General features: G+C 47.5%; 1 protein-coding gene across 21 annotated transcripts in view; it reads left to right on the top strand.

The window, feature by feature from the left end:
• Positions 1–18,236, top strand: part of PUM1 (pumilio RNA binding family member 1) — a 401,680-nt gene that overhangs the window by 161,817 nt on the left and 221,627 nt on the right. The gene's annotated exons all lie outside the window — the stretch shown is intronic.

Genomic DNA, 18,236 nt, shown 5'->3' with positions numbered 1-18,236 from the left:
CACGCTTCCTTCACCAGGGCAAGGGGCCCCCGTACACGTCACCCATACAGGAGCTAAAAGGGGGAGAACCCCGTTGAGGCCTGTGGAACCTCCCGGTAGGCAAATAAAAGGTGTGGGAGATACCGCTCCCAGTCTCTCCCATGGGAGTCGACCAATATCTTAAGCATCTGCTTTAAGGTGCCATTGAACCGCTCACACAGGCCATTGGTCTGTGGGTGATATGGGCTGGCTACCAGATGTTGCACCTGTATCTGCTTACAGAGAGACTCCATCAGCTGTGACATGAACTGGGTCCCTCGGTCGGTGAGCATTTCCTGGGGAAACCCCACTCTGGAGAAGATCTCCAGTAAGGCAGTGGCCACTTTGTCAGCCCAAATGGATGACAAAGCTACCGCCTCCGGGTACCGAGTGGCATAGTCCACTACCGTTAATATGAAGCATTTTCCGGAGCGGCTGGGAGTGGACAGAGGTCCAATGAGATCAACAGCCAGCCTCGAGAAAGGCTCTTCAATGATGGACAATTACCTCGGTCCTCATTCCAGGCCAGTAGAAATGCTGCGCTAGCCTGGCCCTGGTTTTTGCGATCCCTAGGTGTTGGACCATGGGAATCTCGTGTGCTATCCGCAACAATTCTGCCCTGAACGGATAGGGTACCACTAACTGTCGGCCCCTGGGCCACGCCTCCGGTGAACCCTGCTGGACCGTTACCCAGAACAGCCGTCCCTGGTCCCAGACCACCCGCTCGCGGTCTGACTCCCCGGGAGGCTGTGCCGCCTGCTCCTTGTGAGCTTTCAGGCTAGCGTCAGCTTCCAATGCTGCCTGAAATCCATGACTCGATGTGGCGAGAATGGACGACACTGCCACATCCGCTGTCAGCTCCCCGGGATCTGTCTACTGGATGCTGTCTGACTCGGCAGCCACTTGGTCTGAGATGGGGAAGCCGTCAGGCCTCTGCGAGGCTCCTTGGGCTCTGGCGCTCCCACTCCTGGTGACAGCGGCCACGACCGCTGTGCCCACGGGTAGCGCCTGCTTCTCCCCGGCTCCTGACCAAGTCGCTGGGTCAGGCAGACTTCCTTGCACTGCTGACATCCCGGGTGTGGGGAACTCCCACCCTGGGGTCTTACCTGGTGGCTCCTCTCCCGGGACGCCCCCTCCCCCCATGGCCGGTTCCTCTTCCTGCAGGGGCCCTAGACTCAGCAGGCTGGATTCACTTAGGGGCCCTACACTGCCCATAGCAGCCCTTCCCTCCACCTCTGAGCTCTCCCCTACAGTGTCCTCACCTGTCCTCCCTTTAAGCCCTGTGTGTGTGGTGTCAGTGCATGGATTACCCTCAGGTTTCACTCCCTCCTCCACTGTTGGAGGCACATTCAACACATCAACATTCACAGTCATGACATTCTTGGGGAGCCGAACTTGGGGGTTCAGTGGCCACATACTGAGACACTAGCCTCCCCAAATCGGTCCCAAGTAATACATTGGCAGGAATATTTGACGTTACTCCCACCTCTCGCATTCCCCTCCCGGCGCCCCAGTCCAAAAACACCTTGGCGACAGGCAGCGCCGACTCCACGCCTCCAATTCCAGAGACGGAAAGGGTGTTCCCCGGCACCAAGTCTTGAGGCGACACCATCTCAGGACGTACCAGGGTTCGTTCAGAGCCTGTGTCCCGCAGTCCCATGACCGCTGAGCGGCTGATAGTGACGGGTTGGTAATTGTCCAGGGACCTCCCACCACCCCCTCCCACACATAAAACAGTGGATGGTCTCGGGGACATGGATGGGGCCTTAAGACGCTGGGGACATACAGCCTTGAAGTGTCCCAGCTGGTTGCAGTGATGGCAACGTCTAGGTTCTGCGCCTGGCCTGGAGAGGGCGGCAGGGGGGTACACCCCTTGCTCTCTGGGGCTTGGGAAACGGGCAGATTGGGCTTACCCCCTCTCCAGGTGCTGCTGACAGGGTTCTTCGGCACAGGCGCCCTGTTTTTGGCATACTCGTCTGCCAAGGCAGCTGTAGCAGAAGCCCCCTTCGGTTTCCAGTCACGGAGGAACTGCTGGAGGGGTCATCTGGGCAGTTCCACAAGAACTGCTCCGTGACGAACAGTTCCTGGACCTCCTGATGGGTGGTGAGCGCTAGACCCGAGGTCCAGTGCTCTGCAGCTCTCAGCAACGCCTGCATGTGGTCGGTCCAGGTGTCGTTTGGGCCCCGCTGCAGGCTCCGGAACTTCTTGCGGTAGGACTCCGGGGTGAGGTTGTAGTGCTGGATCAGGGCCCGCTTGATGCTGCTGTAGTCCTGTTCCGCCCCTGCAGGTAAGTCCCCCAAAACTTCAAGGGACTTACCCCTCAAAAGGGGGGTCAGGTATCTTGCCCACTGATCCGGGGCCAGATGGTGTTGAAGGCAGGTCCTTTCAAAGGCCAGCAAGAAGGAATCCAGGTCTCCATCCTTCTCAAGCAGAGGGAAGTCCTCGGCCCGGACTTTGGAAGCCCTGGACTCTGGTGGTGCTGGGGCGTCAAGCGGGAGCCCGTGTTGAGTCATCTCCAGTCGGTGCTGGCGCTCCGCTGCTCTCTCTGCCGCTACATGCTCCGCTGCTTCACGGCGTTATGCACGCTCTCGCTCCGCCGTTTCACGGCGTTCTGCATGCTCGGCCTCTGCTGCTTTCTTTGCAGCTGCCATGAGTCTCATATAGGCATCTTCATTACCCGCCTCGAGACGTGCCACTGCGGCAGCAACAAGGACCTCTGATGTGGACAGGCTAGGGCGGGTAGGTGGTGGATAGCCCTTGCCGGACTAAGCACGGGTGGCTGGCTCCTTGGGGAGTCCGGGCTGAGCTCCCCCTTGCCTTGAACGGTACCGTCCACCACCACCTCCTCATAGACCATAGCACTGGCCTGCGCCCTCACCGCACTCCTGGTGCCATCCGCCATCTTTGGAACATCTGGTTACTGACACAGCTGTAACCCTGACCTTGCATCCAACTTTTTATATCTACACTGTGACCGTCTAGTGCTGGGCTGACCTCAAGACCCCAGCAGTGAAAGTTACCGCTGGTAGTCTTTAGTGTCCGGGAGTAGGGGTCCCACGCACACTATTACTCTGATCCCACACGCTGCCACCAATGTGAAGGAAGCCCAGTTCCTCCCACGTCACCAATCCGTGACGTAACTACACAGGCACAGCTTTCCGGCGCCCACTTGGTCTCTCAGGTCAGTACGGGAACTGCACCTAGAGCAAATGACCGCCGGTGAGACTGCCCTGTTACCCACGCTGGGTATTCGAAGATTCGCAATCAGAGTAAAAGGATCAGCCCAAAATTAATTTATGATTTAATTGCCTTAACCCTTTTACCCCCAAGAGTGGTTTGCACGTTAATGACCAGGCCAATTTTTACAATTCTGACCACTGTCCCTTTGAGGTTATAACTCTGGAACGCTTCAACGGATCTTGGCGATTCTGACATTGTTTTCTCATGAGATATTGTACTTCATGTTAATGGTAAAATTTATTCGATATAACTTGCGTTTATTTGTGAAAAAAACGGAAATTTGGCGAAAATTTTGAAAATTTCGCAATTTTCCAACTTTGAATTTTTATGCCCTTAAATCACAGAGAGATGTCACGCAAAATACTTAAAAAGTAACATTTCCCACATGTCTACTTTACATCAGCACAATTTTGGAACCAAAATTTTTTTTTGTTAGGGAGTTATAAGGGTTTTTTTACACACAAAATTTATTTCTGATCCAATTTGTTTTATGTTACCAAGGGTAACAGGAGAAAATGGACCCCAAAACTTGTACAATTTGTCCTGAGTACGCTGATACCCCATATGTGGGGGTAAACCACTGTTTGGGCGCATAGCAGAGCTCGGAAGGGAAGGAGCGCCATTTTACTTTTCAAGGCAAAATTGACTGGAATTAAGATGGGACGCCGTGTTGCGTTTGGAGAGCCCCTGATGTGCCTAAACATTGAAACTCCCCACAAGTGACACCATTTTGGAAAGTAGACCCCTTAAGGAACTTATCTAGATGTGTGGTGAGCACTTTGACCCAACAAGTGCTTCACAGAAGTTTATAATGCAGAGCCGTAAAAATAAAAAATCATATTTTTTCACAAAAATGATCTTTTCGCCCCCAATTTTTTATTTTCCCAATGGTAAGAGAAGAAATTGGACCCTAAAAGTTGTTGTGCAATTTGTCCTGAGTACGCTGATACCCGATATGTCGGGGTAAACCACTGTTTGGGCGCATGGCAGAGCTCGGAAGGGAAGGAGCGCCGTTTGACTTTTCAATGCAAAATTGACTGGAATTGAGATGGGACACCATGTCGCGTTTGGAGAGCCCCTGATGTGCCTAAACAAAACCCCCCACAAGTGACCCCATATTGGAAACTAGACCTCCCAAGGAACTTTTCTAGAAGTGTTGTGAGAACTTTGAACCCCCAAGTGTTTCACTACAGTTTACAACGCAGAGCCGTGAAAATAAAAAATCTTTTTTTCCCAAAAAAATTATTTTTAGCCCCCCAAATTTTTATTTTCCCAAGGATAAGAGAACTTGGACCCCAAAAGTTGTTGTCCAATTTGTCCCGAGTACGCTGATACCCCATATGTTGGGGTAAACCCCTGTTTGGGCGCACGGGAGAGCTCGGAAGGGAAGGAGCACTGTTTTACTTTTTCAACGCAGAATTGGCTGGAATTGAGATCGGACGCCATGTCGCGTTTGGAGAGCCCCTGATGTGCCTGGACAGTGGAAACCCCCCAATTCTACCTGAAACCCTAACCCAAACACACCCCTAACCCTAATCCCAACGGTAACCCTAACCACACCCCTAACCCTGACACACCCCTAACTCTAATCCCAACCCTAATCCCAACCGTAAATGTAATCCTAACCCTAACTTTAGCCCCAAGCCTAACTTTAGCCCCAACCCTAACCCTAACTTTAGCCCCAACCCTAACCCTAACTTTAGCCCCAACCCTAACCCTAACTTTAGCTCCAGCCCTAGCCCTAATGGGAAAATGGAAATAAATACATTTTTTTAATTTTATTATTTTTCCCTAACTAAGGGGGTGATGAAGGGGGGTTTGATTTACTTTTATAGCGTTTTTTTATAGCGGATTTTTATGATTGGCAGCTGTCACACACTAAAAGACGCTTTTTATAGCAAAAAAGTTTTTGCGTCTCCACATTTTGAGACCTATAATTTTTCCATATTTTGGTCCACAGTCATGTGAGGTCTTGTTTTTTACGGGACGAGTTGACGTTTTTATTCTTAAAATTTTTGTGAGGCAGAATTACCAAAAACCAGCTATTCATGAATTTCTTTTGGAGGAGGCGTTTATACCGTTCCACGTTTGGTAAAATTGATAAAGCAGTTTTATTCTTCGGGTTCAGTACGATTACAGCGATATCTAATTTATATCATTTTTTTATGTTTTGGCGCATTTATACGATAAAAGCTATTTTAAAGAAAAAATAATTATTTTGGCATTGCTTTATTCTGAGGACTATAACTTTTTTATTTTTTTGCTTATGATGCTGTATGGCGGCTCGTTTTTTGCAGGACAAGATGACGTTTTCAGTGGTACCATGGTATATAAATCCGTCTTTTTGATCGCGTGTTATTCCACTTTTTGTTCGGCAGCATGATAATAAAGCGTTGTTTTTTGGCTCGTTTTATTTATTTTTTTTTCTTACGGTGTTCACTGAAGGGGTTAACTAGTGGGACAGTTTTATAGGTTGAATCATTACGGATGCGGCGATACTAAATGAGTACTTTTATTGTTTTTTTGTTTTTTTTAGATAAAGAAATGTATTTATGGGAATAATATTTTTTTTCTTCTTTATTTAGGATTTTTTTTTTTTTTTTTTTTACACGTGGAATTTTTTTTTTTACTTTGTCCCGGGGGTACATCACAGATCACTGATCTGACAGTTTGCACAGCACTCTTTCAGATCAGCGATCTGACTGACAGCGCTGCAGGCTTACCAGCGCCTGCTGTGGACCCGGAAGTACTCCCTGCAGGACCCGGATGCAGCCCCGCGGCCATTTTGGATCCGGGGACTGTAGGGAGGAGACGCTCGGTACAAGGTGAGTACATCGCCTTGTACCGATCGTCTCAGGGAAGCACGCAGGGAGCCCTCTCCCTGCGCGATGCTTCCCTGTACCGCCGGTACACTGCGATCATGTTTGATCGCAGTGTGCCGGGGGTTAATGTGCCGGTGGCGGTCCTTGACCGCTCCTGGCACATAGTGACGGATGTCAGCTGCGATAGTCAGCTGACGCCGCGCTCCCCCCGTGAGCGCGGCCGATCGCATATGACGTACTATCCCGTCGGTGGTCATACGGGCCCACCCCACCTCGACGGGATAGTACGTCAGATGTCAGAAAGGGGTTAAAGGGAAGGTCCCATCAAAAAACATTTTTTTACAGCAATTGTAAAAATTTAAAGAATTAATGTTTACATTTTCTTAAAAAATATTATCATTTGTTTATAATTTAGAAAAATATGAAAAATAATTTGAAAAGTTTTGGAATTTCCACTTTTAACCCCTTCATGACCCAGCCTATTTTGGCCTTAATGACCTTGCTGTTTTTTGCAATTCTGACCAGTGTCCCTTTATGAGGTAATAACTCAGGAACGCTTCAATGGATCCTAGCGATTCTGAGATTGTTTTTTCGTGACATATTGGGCTTCATGTTAGTGGTAAATTTAGGTCGATAATTTCTGAGTTTATTTGTGAAAAAAACGGAAATTTGGCAAAAATTTTGAAAATTTAGCAATTTTCACATTTTGAATTTTTACTCTGTTAAACCAGAGAGTTATGTGACACAAAATAGTTAATAAATAACATTTCCCACATGTCTACTTTACATCAGCACAATTTTGGAAACAATTTTTTTTTTTGCTAGGAAGTTATAAGGGTTAAAATTTGACCAGTGATTTCTCATTTTTACAACAAAATTTACAAAACCATGTTTTTTTAGGGACCACCTCACATTTGAAGTCAGTTTGAGGGTTCTATATGGCTGAAAATACCCAAAAGTGACACCATTCTAAAAACTGCACCCCTCAAGGTGCTCAAAACCACATTCAAGAAGTTTATTAACCCTTCAGGTGTTTCACAGCAGCAGAAGCAACATGGAAGGAAAAAATGAACATTTAACTTTTTAGTCACAAAAATGATCTTTTAGCAACAATTTTTTTTATTTTCCCAAGGGTAAAAGGAGAAACTGTACCACGGACGTTGTTGTCCAATTTGTCCTGAGTACGCTGATACCTCATATGTGGGGGTAAACCACTGTTTGGGCGCACGGCAGGGCTCGGAAGGGAAGGAGCGCCATTTGACTTTTTGAATGAAAAATTATCTCCATCGTTAGCGGACACCATGTCGCGTTTGGAAAGCCCCTGTGTGCCTAAACATTGGAGCTCCTCCACAAGTGACCCCATTTTGGAAACTAGACCCCCCAAGGAACTTATCTAGAAGCATAGTGAGCACTTTAAACCCCCAGGTGCTTCACAAATTGATCCGCAAAAATGAAAAAGTACTTTTTTTTCACACAAAGTTTCTTTTAGCCTCAATTCTTTCATTTTCACATGGGCAACAGGATAAAATGGATCCTAAAATTTGTTGGGCAATTTCTCCTGAGTATGCCGATACCTCATATGTGGGGGTAAACCACTGTTTGGGTGCACGGCAAGGCTCGGAAAGGGAGGCGTGCCATTTGACTTTTTGAATGGAAAATTAGCTCCAATCGTTAGCGGACACCATGTCGCATTTGGAGAGCCCCTGTGTGCCTAAACATTGGAGCTCCCCTACAAGTGACCCCATTTTGGAAACTAGACCCCCCAAGGAACTTATCTAGATGCATAGTGAGCACTTATAACCCCCAGGTCCTTCACAGAAGTTTATAACGCAGAGCCGTGAAAATAAAAAAATTTTTCTTTCCTCAAAAATGATTTTTAGCCCAGAATTTTTTATTTTCCCAAGGGTAACAGGAGAAATTGGACCCCAAAAGTTGTTGTCCAGTTTGTCCTGAGTACGATGATACCCCATATGTGGGAGTAAACCACTGTTTGGGCGCACGGCAGGGCTCGGAAGGGAAGGCACGCCATTTGGCTTTTTTGAATGGAAAATTAGCTCCAATCATTAGCGGACACCATGTCGCGTTTGGAGAGCCCCTGTGTGCCTAAACATTGGAGCTCCCGCACAAGTGACCCCATTTTGGAAACTAGACCTCTCAAGGAACTAATCTAGTTGTGTGGTGAGCACTTTGAACCCCCAAGTGCTTCACAGAAGTTTATAACGCAGAGCCATGAAAATAAAAAATAATTTTTCTTTTCTCAAAAATATTTTTTTAGCCCAGAATTTTTTTATTTTTGCAAGAGTAACAGGAGAAATTGGACCCCAAAAGTTGTTGTCCAGTTTCTACTGAGTACGCTGATACCCCATATGTGGGGGTAAACCACTGTTTTGGCACACGTCGGGGTTTGGAAGGGAAGTAGTGACGTTTTGAAATGCAGACTTTGATGGAATGCTCTGCGGGCATCAGGTTGCGTTTGCAGAGCCCCTGATGTGCCTAAACAGTAGGAACTCCCCACAAGTGACTCCATTTTGGAAACTAGACCCCCAAGGGAACTTATCTAGATGTGTGGTGAGCACTTTGAACCCCCAAGTGCTTCACAGAAGTTTACAACGCAGAGCCGTGAAAATAAAAAATCATTTTTCTTTCCTCAAAAAAGATGTTTTAGCAAGCAATTTTTTATTTTCAAAAGGGTAACAGGAGAATTTGGACCCCAATATTTGTTGCCCAGTTTGTTGTGAGTACGCTGATACCCCATATGTGGGGGTAAACCACTGTTTGGGCACACGTCAGGGCTCGGAAGGGAAGTAGTGACATTTGAAATGCAGACTTTGATGGAATGGTCTGCGGGCGTCACATTGCATTTGCAGAGCCCCTGATGTGCCTAAACAGTAGAAACACCCCACAAGTGACCCCATTTTGGAAACTAGACCCCCGAAGGAACTTATCTAGATGTGTGGTGAGCACTTTCAACCCCCAAGTGCTTCACAGAAGTTTATAACGCAGAGCCGTGAAAATAAAAAATAATTGTTCTTTCCTCAAAAATTATGTTTTAGCAAGTAATTTTTTTATTTTTGCAAGGGTAACAGGAGAAATTGGACCCCAACAGTTGTTGCCCAGTTTGTCCTGAGTACGCTGGTACCCCAAATGTGGGGGTAAACCACTGTTTGGGCGCACATCGGGGCTTGGAAGGGCGGGAGCACCATTTGACTTTTTGAACGCAAGATTGGCTGGAATCAATGGTGGCGCCATGTTGCGTTTGGAGACCCCTGATGTGCCTAAACAGTGGAAACCCCTCAATTCTAACTTCAACACTAACCCCAACACACCCCTAATCCTAATCCCAACTGTAGCCATAACCCTAATCACAACCCTAACCCCAACACACCCCTAACCACAACCCTAACCGCAACACACCCGTAACCCTAATGCCAACCCTAATCCCAACCGTAACCCTAATCCCAACCCTAACCACAACTGTAACCCCAACACACCCCTAACCCTATCTGTAACCCTAACCACAAGCCTAATCTTAACCCTATTTCAAACCCTAGCCTTAATTCCAACCCTAACTCTAATTCCAACCCTAACCCTAAGGCTATGTGCCCACGTTGCGGATTCGTGTGAGATTTTTCCGCACGATTTTTGAAAAATCTGCAGGTAAAAGGCACTGCGTTTTACCTGCGGATTTACAGCAGATTTCCAGTGTTTTTTTTGTGCGGATTTCACCTGCGGATTCCTATTGAGGAACAGGTGTAAAACGCTGCGGAATCCGCACAAAGAATTGACATGCTGCGGAAAATACAACGCAGCGTTTCTGCACGGAATTTTCCGCACCATGGGCACAGCGGATTTGGTTTTCCTTAGGTGTACATGGTACTGTAAACCTGATGGAAAACTGCTTCGAATTCGCAGCGGCCAATCCGCGCCCGATCCGCTGCGGATCCGCGGCCGATCCGCTCTGTGTGCACATGCCCTAACCCTACCCGTAACCCTACCCCTAACCCTACCCCTAGTTCTAACCCTAACCCTAGTGGAAAAAGAAAAAAAAATATTTTCTTTATTTTATTATTGTCCCTACCTATGGGGGTGATAAAGGGGGGGGGGGTTTATTTATTATTTTTTTATTTTGATCGCTGTGATAGAACCTACCACAGCGATCAAAATGTACTTTGCCGACCGGCAGATTCGGCGGGCGCACTGCGCATGCGCCCGCCATTTTGGAAGATGGCGGCGCCCAGGGAGAAGACGGACCGACTTCGGGAGGCTCGGTAAGTATGAGGGGGTGGTGGGGGGGTGGATCGGAGGACCGGGGGAGCGGACAGGAGCACGGGGGAGCGGACAGGAGCACGGGGGAGCGGACAGGGGGACGGAGGGGGGTACCGGACAGAACGGAGAACTGGGGAGGAGATCGGGGGCGGTGGGGGGGGGGAACATGATTTCCAGCCATGGCAGATGCTATTGCAGCATCGGCCATGGCTGGATTGCAATATTTCACCATTTTCATAGGTGAAATATTGCAAATTGCTCTGATTGGCTGTTGCACTTTCAACAGCCAATCAGAGCGATCGTAGCCACGTGGGGGCAAAGCCACCCCCCCTGGGCTGAAGTACAACTCCCCCTCTCCCTGCAGATCGGGTAAAATAGGAGTTAACCCTTTCACCCGATCTGCAGGGACGCGATCATTCCATGACGCCACATAGGCGTCATGGGTCGGATTGGCACCGACTTTCATGACGCCTACGTGGCGTCAAAGGTCGGGAAGGGGTTAAACACTAGGGGGAGCAGCTGCTGAAATTTCAGAAAGACCCAGTGTAGAAACAGCTCACATTACAGCACTGCAATAATTATGGGCGGAGTCTGCTGACATGTGATGTCACTCCTCTCCTCCCCTTCTGGGTGTTTGCTAAGGGATAAGAGAGGATGATATTCAGGAGTCCAGTGAGCGGCCATTTTGTTGGTGACTGCAGAGTAAGGCTGCCGTCACACTATCAGTATTTGGTCAGTATTTTACATCAGTATTTGTAAACCAAAACCAGGAGTGGAACAACTAGAGGAAAAGTATAATAGAAACATATGCACCACTTCTGTATTTATCACCCACTCCTGGTTTTGGCTTACAAATACTGAGGTAAAATACTGACCAAATACTGCTAGTGTGACTGCAGCCTTAGGCTACTTTCACACTAGCGTTGTTTGCAATACGTTGCAATGCGTCGTTCAGGAGAAAAAAAAAATCCTGCAAAGTTGTCTGCAGGATGCGTTTTTTTCCCCATAGACTAACATTACCGACGCATTGCGACGTATTGCCATGGGTCCGCTTTCTGAAGATAATACTGCATAGTGTTCTTACATAATACCGCCATATAGATCACACATAATACCACCATATAGATCACACACAATACTATCAAATAGATCACACAATACTGTCATACAGTTCTCACATAATATCACCATATAGATCACACATAATACCGCCAGTGTTCTCACATACCGCCATATAGATCACACATAATACCTCCATGTAGATCACACACAATACCACCATATAATTCTCACAATACTGATCAAGCATACCACCACCATACAGATCACATAATACCGTCATATAGATCTCACATAATGCCATAATATAGCATGACCCCTGCAGCTCCTGTTATCGCACGCATTGAGTTGTATGTGCAATGGGGAAAGATATGCAGGGGGGAGAGGAGTGCATAGGAGAGGATTAGATACACGGCTCAGCAGACAGTATCACACAGGATAGGATTAGATACATGGCTCAGACCGTATCACACAGGATAGGATTAGATATATGGCTCAGCAGTCAGTATCACACAGTAGAGGATTATTAGATACCCGTCTCAGCAGACAGTATCACACAGGAGCAGATTAGATACACGGCTCAGGCTACTTTCACACTTCCGTCTTTAGGGATACGTCACAATGCGTCGTTTTGGAGAAAAACGCATCTTGCAAAGTTGCCCGCAGGATGCGTTTTTTCCCCATAGACTTACATTAGCGACGCATTGCGACGTATGGCCACACGTCGCATCCGTCGTGTTTTGGCGGCCGCGACGCACACAAAAAAATACTTTCAATGTAACTTTTTTTGTCCGTCGGTTCCGCTTTTTCCGACCGCATGTGCAGCCGACACTCCGCACCCTCCTCCCCGCTCATCACAATGGGCAGCGGATGCGTTGTAAGACTGCATCTGCTGCCCACGTTGTGCTAAATTTAGCACAACGTCCGTCGGGCCGACGGTTTGCGACGGCCCCGTACCGACAGAAGTGTGAAAGTAGCCTCAGCAGTCAGTATCACACAGGAGAGGATTATTAGATACACGTCTCAGCAGACAGTATCACACAGGAGCGGATTAGATACACGGCTCAGCAGTCAGTATTCCACAGGATTAGATACACAGGTCAGCACAGTATAGAATTAGATACACAGGTCAGCATACAGTATCACACAAAGGATTAGATACATGGCTCAGCAGACAATATCACACAGGATAGGATAAGATACACGGCTCAGCACAGTATCACACAAAGGATTAGATACACGGCTCAGCAGACAGTATCACAGTATAGGATTAGATACACGGCTCAGCAGACAGTAGCACACAGGAGAGGATTAGATACACTGCTCAGCAGACAGTATCACACAGGAGAGGATTATTAGATACACGGCTCAGCAGACAGTATCACACAGGATAGGATTAGATACACGGCTCAGCACAGTATCACACAAAGGATTAGATACACGGCTCAGCAGACAGTATCACACAGGATAGGAAAAGATACACGGCTCAGCATAGTATCACACAGGATAGGATTAGATACATGGCTCAGCAGACAGTATCACACAGTATAGGATTAGATACACGGCTCAGCAGACAGTAGCACACAGAGGATTAGATACACTGCTCCGCAGACAGTATCACACAGGAGAGGATTATTAGATACACGTCTCAGCAGACAGGATCACACAGGAGAGGATTAGATACACGGCTCAGCACAGTATCACACAGGAGAGGATTAGATACACGGCTCAGCAGACAGTATCACACAGGAGCGGATTAGATACACGGCTCAGCAATCAGTATTCCACAGGATTAGATACACAGGTCAGCACAGTATAGAATTAGATACACAGGTCAGCATACAGTATCACACAGTATAGGATTAGATACATGGCTCAGCGCAGTATCACACAGGATAGGATTAGATACACGGCTCAGCATAGTATCACGCATGATAGGATTAGATACACGGCTCAGCAGACAGTATTACACAGGATAGGATTAGATACACGGCTCAGCATAGTATCACGCATGATAGGATTAGATACACGGCTCAGCAGACAGTATCACACAGGATAGGATTAGATACACGGCTCAGCACAGTATCACACAGGATAGGGTTAGATGCATGGCTCAGCATAGTATCACACAGGATAGGATTAGATACACTGCTCAGCAGACAATATCACACAGGAGAGAATTAGATACACGGCTGAGCACAGTATAGTGATGGATACACGCTCTGATGTCCTGTGAGGAGCTGCAGTGAGAGGCAGGGTCGGAACAGCAGAGAGATTCTCCCCCTCCCCCTCTGTTACCTCTCTGCAGCTCCTGAGGACATGAGACCGCAGCACCTCACCCTCTCTAGCGATTCTAGAGATCACAGCCACACACCAGGCAGCATAGCAGAGGACAGGGAAGGGCCGCCTGCTGACAGTGTGAAAGGGAGACAGATGGAGCTGTCCCTCCTATAACAGCGCAGCTCTCAAGTCATAGTGAGTGGAGCTCACACACTGGGCTGAAGAAAGATGGCGCCGACCTCCTGCCTCTGCTGTGATGAGGAGACAGCCCAGGGGGGGGGTGTGGCCACATCAGAGCAGGGAGCAGCACAATGATAGGTATGCGGTCGGACACCGACCGCAGCCTCCTATGCCCAGGGCTGCCGTATTTGCAGAGTGTAAGTGTCGTGCAGCTACACTTACACTACTGCAAAGCAAAATGGCGGTGCCCAGTGGCTGCAAAAATAATTAATAATAAAAAAGATATTAAAGTTAAAAAAATAATTTTGCATTAAAAATAACTGTTTATATAAACAATCATTTTTAATACAAAAACAAAATTGCGGCACCTTCCCTTTAAGGACGCACTAGGTAATACAAGAAATATACAGTAAAAATGTGTCAAGGGTTACAGTCAGAGTAAAATACAACAATCAAAAGACAAGGCTTAGAGGTATAAAGATGAAGGTCAATTTACCAGGTTGAAGGTCGCTTGTGGAAGCCTGGGGGGGGGGTCAGCGTTCCGCAGGTCCAAGACAGTTGCCGGGCAGCCCCCAGAAAGCGTGTGCTTGCTCCCCTCTGGCTAGCATACCCTCTCCCTTAGTTCCTTAGTTAGTCATCTTCCTCTGTTCTGACCCACTCTCCAAGGGTCCCAGCTCTTAACCCTGCTGTGTCCCTCCTCCCTGTACCTGGGCTGGCTAAGAATCGCCACCCCTCAGCTTCCCTGCAAGATCTGTATCCTATATCTAATAAATGGGATAACTTCTCTCAGGATGATCAGATCAGCACACGGGCGGTACCAGCGCACGAGGTTTGTTCTGCCGGTCGCACAGGGACCAAACCCGGACCCATTCGGTCGCTGTGGGAGGCTGATCTCCAGATCTCAGGTTCCAGAACTTCCACGGACCCGGGAGTTGCACTGTCAGATGCGCAATTTCTTTAGGGCGAGGGGGATATTTATGAGCCTGTACCTCGGACGATGCATCCATAATTCATGATTCCATGTTGGAGACGGTTCGACTGGAAGTCCACAATATACGTGTATCCTGTGGCCACTTGACATGCGTGTTTTTATTGAGCTCCCAGGCACCTCTTTGTCCCCTGCTGGTGTGGCTTCCTCATTGAGCTTTGAAGTACCTTCTGCCTGCTACGCTGAGCTTAATTCCATTACCATGCTAAAAGGAACTTTATTCATGAGAAAAGGTGGGGCCAGGAGTGCTAATCTGTGCAGACCTGTGACCAGGAGACAAAATGGAGTCATGCCAATCTGTTAGTATGCCCGTATCCAAGATGGCGGCTGCTCCCTCATCACAGCCCCCCCCCCCCCCGTCCTGTGTGTGATAAGTGCCCCCCCATCCTGTGTGTAAGTGCCCCTCCGTCCTGTGTGTGATAAGCGCCCCCCGTCCTGTGTGTGATAAGTGCCCCCCGTCCTGTGTTGAGCAAGTGCCTCCCCATCCTGTGTCATCAGTAAGTGCCCCCCTGTCCTGTGTGACCAGTAAGTTCCCCACGTCCTGTGTGTGATAAGTGCCCCCCCGTCCTGTGTAAGTGCCCCCCATCCTGTGTGTAAGTGCCCCTCCGTCCTGTGTGTGATAAGCGCCCCCTGTCCTGTGAGAAGTGCCCCCCGTCCTGTGTGTGATAAGTGCCCCCCGTCCTGTGTGTGATAAGTGCCCCCCGTCCTGTGTGTGATAAGTGCCCCTCCGTCCTGTGTGTGGAAGTGCCCCCCGTCCTGTGTGTGATAAGCGCCCCCCGTCCTGTGTGTGATAAGCGCCCCCCGTCCTGTGTTGAGCAAGTGCCTCCCCATCCTGTGTCATCAGTAAGTGCCCCCCCGTCCTGTGTGTGATGAGCAAGTGCCCCCCCGTCCTGTGTGTGATGAGCAAGTGCCCCCCCGTCCTGTGTGTGATGAGCAAGTGCCCCCCCGTCCTGTGTGTGATGAGCAAGTGCCCCCCGTCCTGTGTGATGAGCAAGTGCCCCTGTCCTGTGTGTGATAAGTGCCCCCAGTCCTGTGTGTGAGAATTGCCCCATGTCCTATGTGTGATAAGTGCCCCCCGTCCTGTGTGATAAGTAAGCAGGGCTTCGGAGTGGTGGAGTCGGAGTTAGTTTTGGTCGGAGTCGGTAGAAATGTACCGACTCCGACTCCAGCTTTTAAAAAAAAAAATGTATTAATATTTCATAATTGATCTTTCATATGAATTTTATAAATGTTACTCAAATATATATGTTCTATCAAACTATGAGCAACAGCACTGTTCTCCACTGCCCTTATCTAATCTTATACTTGGTTAACCTTATGCTGCCCCAACCCCCCTACTTACAATGTATGAAACTGAAAGTGAAAATGTGTTGCAAATTCTTAGTAGTAAAGCTCCTCCTCTAGACTAGATGTTTACTAGGTGTGCGTCTTCCAAGCATCTCGCAGCTGCTACTCAGAAGAGGAAGACTGTAAGAAGTATTATCCTTTCAACAAATTTTGCATCGGTTAACTGTGAGTACATGAGGAATAACAGTATTACTGACCACTATATCAGTTGTACGACCTGGCAATAATTTTGTACAATTGTTTTTAGGAAAAACAATTGTCATTTGGATTGTGAATGCAGAATTAAAAACCTGAGAATGTCAAAGAAGCATCACATTAAATCAGCTGTATTTGAACATTTCACCATCACTCAAGATAGAAAACATTGTCTGTCAGTGTATGACAAATGATCCAGACGAAAACAAATGCTGTGAAGCCAAGATCAGTGCATATTCAGGCAAAGATAAAAATGCTCCTACCAGAGCTTCTAATCTAAAGAGACATTTACAGCGCTTTCATCCAGAAGTACTGAAGGCAGTGGATGAGAGAGACTGCATCCAAACCAATGAACCAGTGCCCAGCTCTTCCAGCCAAACAAAGGAGCAGAGAACTTTGCAGCCATCAGTTGCAAGATATTTTGTCAGTGACAAAGTTACTGTGACAATGACAGTAGATACATTTAAAAAACAGATCATAGAGCTTGTTGTAAAGGATAGTGTGCCTATTTCATTATTTTCACGACCAGCTTTTATGTGTCTGAATGGGGAAATGGCCCGCAAGCTCGGTGTTTCTCTGGAGAGAGAGAGTATTAGAAAATTAATAATCGAAGCAAAAAAAAACTCTCAAGGGACGCTTTCTGTTTCTTAAAATGGATGCCTGCACACGTCACAGAGTGAACTATTTTGCAATCAATGTCCGATTTGTTTGTGACAAAAATGAAATAGTTACCAAGACATTGGCAGTAAAAGACACCAAAGCTCATCACACCAGTGAGTTTCTCCAGGTCTTGGTGGAAAAGGTTCTGCAAGACTATGAACTTAAAAAAGAGCAAATTCTTTCTGTCGTAACTGGCAATGCTTCAAATATGATACGTACTATTAAGCTAATGAATGAGAGTAATGATGGTGACCAGCAGCTAGAAGAACATTCTGGGTCCACAGACACAGAAATGTTTGAAATAGAGGAACACAGTATTGTAACTGAGGAGCAAACTGAAGTTGCTTCAGATGAACAGCAACATGATAGTTTAGATCTTGTTGAAACTGTCAATGCGTTTTTTCATTCATCACATGCGCTGTGTTGTGCATATGCTACAGCTGGCTATAAGAGACAGTCTGCAAGAAGGACATGCTGCTGCACTGATTGTCAAGGTGAGAAAATTGGCTACTGTTGCCAGAACCCCTAAAGTTGGCTCAATTTTGAAGAGACGTGCTGGAAAAGGGGCAATTATTGATCAAGCCACATGATGGGGCAGTACTTAATGATTCAGCGCTTGGTTGAACTGAAAACCTTTCTTGTAGACATGGCTAACCCTCAACTGACGCTAAATGAAAGTCAGTGGAATCAGGTGACTGAGCTGGAAAAATTGCAAGGGCACCCATTTACAGTGACTAAAAAATTACAGGGGGTCTAAGGGGTATCGTTTCTCCTTATGGAGAGTGACATACCATCTCTGGCTTGTCAAGGTAAGGAGGCTTATTTGCCGTACAATGCTCCTCTGGGAATTTAAATATGCAAATTGCCTCTTCTGAGAAAAAGGACTTAAACTCTACAGCGCCACCTATTGGAAGTAGCGATCCTACAAGTCACAATCAACCCTTTAACGAGTCGTGCAATATGACTTAGGATAAAAGCCAAATCAGTATCTCAATTCGCAGACACGGTGTTTCGGGCTGTTGGCCCTCGTCAGTGCGAAGCATGAGAACTGATTTGGCTAGGTGAGAGGCTCTGGACATGGGGTCTAAGGGGTATCATTTCTCCTTATGGAGAGTGACATACCATCTCTGGCTTGTCAAGGTAAGGAGGCTTATTTGCCGTACAATGCTCCTCTGGGAATT

Source organism: Ranitomeya variabilis, chromosome 3 (assembly GCF_051348905.1).
Source record: "Ranitomeya variabilis isolate aRanVar5 chromosome 3, aRanVar5.hap1, whole genome shotgun sequence".
NCBI lineage: Eukaryota > Metazoa > Chordata > Amphibia > Anura > Dendrobatidae > Ranitomeya > Ranitomeya variabilis.
Note: the sequence above shows the minus strand (reverse complement) of the source record. Positions and strands in the feature narration are given on the sequence as shown.